This window comes from Nanorana parkeri, unplaced genomic scaffold, assembly GCF_000935625.1.
Source record: "Nanorana parkeri isolate BGI_ZX_2015 unplaced genomic scaffold, ASM93562v1 scaffold19, whole genome shotgun sequence".
Taxonomy (NCBI): Eukaryota; Metazoa; Chordata; class Amphibia; order Anura; family Dicroglossidae; genus Nanorana; species Nanorana parkeri.
The window spans coordinates 2,425,223-2,431,241 of record NW_017306287.1 but is presented as its reverse complement, the minus strand read 5'-3'; the positions used below and the strand labels follow the sequence as shown (position 1 = coordinate 2,431,241).

Genomic DNA, 6,019 nt, shown 5'->3' with positions numbered 1-6,019 from the left:
TATTATGGAAGACACTAATACCACATCACACGGCCGTGTTCATTTTGAATACCTACAGAACCCCGCTGGGATTGATAAATACAGAAGATGGAACTGCTGCAACATTCATCTCTGCTGCTGAAAACTGTTGCATGTTCCCTCTTGTGCCAGTCATGTGACCAAATGTCATCTCTGGTAAAAGGGAGGCTCAGCCAATCAAACCCCTGATCCTTCCATGACCTTCTTATATTTATCCAGGCCAACAAAGCTAGTGCCAGATCTCTGCAGAGAGACCACTGCCTCCCAACAGAGAGCAAGGCTCCCTCTCTACATCATTCTGCAGAGAAGGACCCTTGCCCTCTGTGTGGAAGCAGTGGTCTCTCTGCAAAGGTCCATCATGGCTCTTTCTGAAGTACAGCCAGAGGTATCTAATAAGCAAAGCTCATGCTTCCTGATGATTAGAGAGCTATAGCTCTGACTCCGTTCTCTGCAGAGAGATCACTGCTTCCACACAGAGAGCAAGGGTCCTCCTCTGCAGCATGCTGGCAGGGGACCGACTTTTCTACTCTGACTTTGCACACCTTTTGCTTTGGTGCACCGGGAATGTATTTAGCTGATATACATCAGAGGTTCTATAGGGCTTAAAGTGGATGTATGAGTTTGAGGCAGCTGACACACTTACTGAGGGGGACAGTCCCTTTAAATGCCTCCACCTTCATAGGTAGGACAGGCCCTCCCCCTCCCGGCAGCACACTGACAGCTCGCAGTGCACGCCGGGATGTGTAGTCCGCCGGCAGGAGGGGGCGGTGCTTGCGGCCGAGTGCCGGCGGGGGGAGCTGCTGAGCTGCGGAGACCCGGAAATAGAGACGAGGAAGGAAACCGGGCGGAGAGGAGCCGGCAGAGCCCGGACCGGTGCTGGGAGGTAAATGTCATTAATTGCTAAATAACACCATACAGCAATGTCCGATCTATTAACCCTTCATGTATCCGTACTGCAGGAGAGTCTCCCTTCTAGCGCTGCAGTGGTTAATGGCACCATGTAGTAAGTTACAGGGGCCGCCCTCCCCCCCTCACACCCCCATCATCAGCATCTACCCCCATCATCACCTGTCTGTCTGTATTACCCCCATCATCACCATCTCCCCCCATCATCACCTGTCTGTCTGTATTACCCCCATCATCACCATCTCCCCCCATCATCACCTGTCTGTCTGTATTACCCCCATCATCACCATCTCCCCCCATCATCACCTGTCTGTCTGTATTACCCCCATCATCACCATCTCCCCCCATCATCACCTGTCTGTCTGTATTACCCCCATCATCACCATCTCCCCCCATCATCACCTGTCTGTCTGTATTACCCCCATCATCACCATCTCCCCCCATCATCACCTGTCTGTCTGTATTACCCCCATCATCACCATCTCCCCCCATCATCACCTGTCTGTCTGTATTACCCCCATCATCACCATCTCCCCCCATCATCACCTGTCTGTCTGTATTACCCCCATCATCACCATCTCCCCCCATCATCACCTGTCTGTCTGTATTACCCCCATCATCACCATCTCCCCCCATCATCACCTGTCTGTCTGTATTACCCCCATCATCACCATCTCCCCCCATCATCACCTGTCTGTCTGTATTACCCCCATCATCACCATCTCCCCCCATCATCACCTGTCTGTCTGTATTACCCCCATCATCACCATCTCCCCCCATCATCACCTGTCTGTCTGTATTACCCCCATCATCACCATCTCCCCCCATCATCACCTGTCTGTCTGTATTACCCCCATCATCACCATCTCCCCCCATCATCACCTGTCTGTCTGTATTACCCCCATCATCACCATCTACCCCCATCATCAGCTGTCTCCTCTGTGCTACCCCATCATCAGCTGTCTCCTCCTTACTACCCCATCATCAGCTGTCTCCTGTGTACTACCCCCATCATCACCATCTACCCCCATCATGACCTGTCTCCTCTGTACTACCCCCATCGTCAAGGACTCCCCAGTATTACCTGCATCATCACCTGCCTCCCCTGTACTACCCTCATTATCACCTGTTTCCTCTGTGCTACCCCCATCATCACCATCTACCCCCTTCATCACCTGTCTCCCCTGTACTACCCCATTATCACTTGTCTCCCCTGTATTACCCACATCATCACCTTCAACCCCCATCACCTGACCTGTGTGTTCTAACCCCATGATGCCCCCATCCCAAAATAAGGATGAGTATGATTGTCTGTCTGAGGTGACTGTGTTTATCTCCCGGGTTGGTGCCATTTGTTTTCTATGTCTTCCTTTCCATTGGTGACAACATTCATGTTTGGAGTGTATGGGGTCTTCCTGGGAATGTTGGTTCTTCTCAGGTGACCAGTTCCATGGAATGGATCGCTTTCATTGTGGATTCCTGGCTGTGATACGGTTGATGTGAGCCGTGTTATCAGCAGCTTATTATTGGATTTGGTTTGTGTTTCTGCTGATGGAACTTTGAGCCTCTCACAGACGTGTAGGAGTATAAAACGGGTTCTTCACTCCCAGCTTTTATATCTTCCGTTCTGCTCTATAAAGATGGCTGACGATCTGATTGGTTGCTGCATCTGCCTTTCCTCCAATTGGTTTCTAGACGAGGCCCAAACCTTGTGTGTGGATTAGTCATCCGTTCACCGATGGCCGTGTTCATTAGCGTTCCTGAAGGGGAGAATTATGGGCGTTCGTATTCAGAGTGGACCACAAAGCAGAGCGCACCGGACCCTGCTATCAGGGCATGTCACCAGGACAATCACCTCCATCGGATCTCCAGGTTACCCCCAACAGATGCTGAAGATACTCTTGCTAGGAAGCCAGCATCAGGAGAGCAGGGGATGGTATAACCTGGACTGAACATTGGAGGACCATGGGGCAGCCATATGCAAAAATGTCCCCTAGATGTGGGGAGAGAGGAACAGACTTGTATCCTGGGTAGATGGAGTACCTCCCCCCCTCCCCCCCCCAAACATGTTACGGGGCCCATGGCCATTCATCATGTCCCTAATGAAAAGTGTCCCGAAACATGTTGGTGGAGGTACTCTGTTTACCCAAGGTACACGTCTGGTCCTCTCTTTCCATATCTAGGGGACATTTTGCATATGACTGCCCCATGGTACCTGTAGTGTTCACTCCACTAACGTGTTTCAGGGCCCATGGCCATTCATCATAGGGGGCATGTGCCCCGAAACATGTTGGTGGAGGTACTTTGCTTACCCAGGGTAAAAGTCGGGTCCTCTCTTGCCATACTTTGTGAACATTTTTGCATATGACTGCCCCATGGTACCTGTAGTGTTTATTCCACTAACATGTTTCAGGCGTCTTCATCATGTCCCTGATGAAGGGGCTTATACCCCGATGCATGTTGGTGGAAGTACTCTTTTTTTAATGCGAAGGGTACAAGTCTGGTCATCTCTGTCCATACTTAGGTTACAGTTTTGCATATGACTGCCCTATAGTTCCTGTAGTGATCACTCCACTAACATGTTTCATGTCCCTTCATCAGACTTAATAAAAGGGCATGTGCCCCCAAAATATAATTCCCTGATGAAGGGACATGCAATATGTTAGTGGAGGTTTTTTTTTTTTTTACCCATGGTACAAGTCTGGTCCTCTCTTGCTACACTTTGTAGACACGTTTGCACATGACAACCCCATGGTTCTTGTAGTGTTCACTCCACTAACATGTCTTGTTGTCCTTCATCATGTCTCCTGATGAGGGGGCATGTTCCCAGGAACTTGATAGAGGAGGTACTCTACAAGTCTGGTCCAGCATGTTCCAGGACACGTGCCCTTTTATTAGGGACATGGTGAAGGGGCATGGGACCTGTAACATGTTGGTGAAGGTACTGTGGTCCTCTCTCTTTCCATACCAAGGGCACATTGTTGCATATGTCCACCTCATGGTTCCTTTAGCGTTCACTCCAGATGATACCATCCCCTGCTAACATCGGATTCCGACCTCCTAGCAAGAGGACCTTCATCATCTGTTCGGGTGACTCGGGGTTCCATTGGTGGTGTCTGTCCCTGGTCACGTGCCCAGATCGAACCACTTTATTGGAAATGCAGTTTTAATCACAAGCTGTTTTTATCTGTCTTTACTCCGGGTCGCTCTGATTGCGTTTCGGTTTTCCATGTTTGTTTGGCCTCAGGCCTCCAAAACCAGCCCCTGGTACCAGTCACGGGCGCTAGATTTTGTTTCTGTATTCAAACGTGCCCCGGAGGAATGGCAGCCGCCTTATACAAGTGTCACATCTCATTTGTTGTTTCAGGTAGTACAGTCAGCTCTTCTTTCAGATAGTTTGACATTAATGGACCTTGAAGTGAGATCTATGGACCTTTAAAACAGAACTATGAGGTAACCTTTTTTTTTCCCCTTTAGGGTGACAGGAGGACATATGCTAACCTCCTCCCGTGACCCAAAGCTCAGTATATAGCGGGCTATTGCCTGCAGTATACTGAGAGTGCCGCAGGCCGCCTCTATCTTTTTTACACCACGTCCATTACTCTTTGTGACGCCCAGTTCTGTCCCCACGGTCACAACGTGCGATAAATATTTCCCGTCTGGGACATTAGCCCGGCCACCTCAGCCCTCTGGCCTGCAGACCATCCGGGTATGTTGGCAACCGCCACTTTAGGGCAGGGCAAGGCAAACTCCGGCCCTCCAGCTGTGGTGACACTACAAATCCCATCATGCATCTGCCTCTAGGAGTCATGCCTGTGGCTATCAGAGTCTTGCAATGCCTCCTGGGATTTGTAGTTCCACCACAGCCTGAGGGCCGAGGTCGCCTACCTCTGACTTTTGGGCCTATGTATAAAACATCTGCCCGGCCATATGCTGGATGAATGCCGTTCTCAGGGCATTCTTACTGGCAGATGGAACGTAGGAATTCCCTGTGCCCCGCTGGCTCCATCTTGTGGTGTGAATGCCGTATGAATAGAAACTGGGCTAGGTGAAGAATTTATGAATCATCCCCTTAAGCAGAAACTGAAGCCAAAACATTTCTATTTTAGTGTTGAATAGAGAGGAGAGGGATGAGAACCCCTGTCAGGTTTTTATTGCTGTCTGTGTCCCCGTTAGGGAGATTCACCCTCTTTATTGGTCCTGGTAAATGTTATCAAAGAAAATTCCAAATTTTGGGCTGTCACCAGAACAGGGACCAATGGGGACGCTAGTTCTGGTGACCACCGGGGATTTCGCGCACTTTGGAGGAATTTCCTCTCACTTCCTGTTGTGGATGTTGGACAGGAAGTAAAGATAAATCGTCCAAATAGGACACAGATGGCAAACAAAGCCCCCCCCCCTTCTCTGTACTCTGACGTGTTTCATCCAATGGACTTTTTCAAGGATGCAGCTTATGCACGTACAGAAAATGTACCTGGCCGAGAGCTTGTATGACATGTGTCTAATGTGCTGAGTCACACCATGACTCAGCTATCACATATGTAACGTTACTCAGCCCCTAGGGGAGGCGTCACACCAACTGATTTAGTTATTTGGAGTTTAATGTGCTTACCCCGCTGCATCTGAAAGACTCCTTGGATTTGCTTTTGATGCAGGGATAGGCAACCCGGCCCCTCCATTGTGCTGAAACCACAAATCCCATGATGCATCTGTCTCTGGGAGTCATGTCTGTGGCTGTGAGAATCTTGCAATGCCTCATGGGATTTGTAGTTCCTTTACAGCCAGGGTTGCTTACCCCCTAAGTATAAGGAAAACCTTTTTTGTTTTGGATGGCTTGTGGAAGACTTATAATCCCTGTGATGTTTTTTAACATTCTGTGATTCCTCTGGGGGGGATTTACTGTCACTATTTATCCTGGTAAAGCCTTATACAGGTGAAACTCAAATAATTAGAATATCGTGCAAACGTAATGGCAGTAATTGCTGCAAAAGGGGCCCAAACCAAGTACTGAGTACATATGCATGCTTGTACTTCTCAGAGGTCCGATATTGTTCTATGTACAATCCTTGTTTTATTGATTGCATGTAATAAACTA

At 49.1% G+C, this 6,019-nt stretch overlaps 1 protein-coding gene across 1 annotated transcript in view; it reads left to right on the top strand.

Moving 5' to 3' along the window:
- Positions 1-770: 770 nt before the first annotated feature.
- Positions 771-6,019, top strand: part of CAPN15 (calpain 15) — a 58,389-nt gene continuing 53,140 nt past the window's right edge. The window contains exon 1 of the mRNA XM_018561992.1: positions 771-901. The gene's annotated coding sequence lies outside the window, so the exon portion shown is untranslated. The remainder of the gene's footprint in view (positions 902-6,019) is intronic.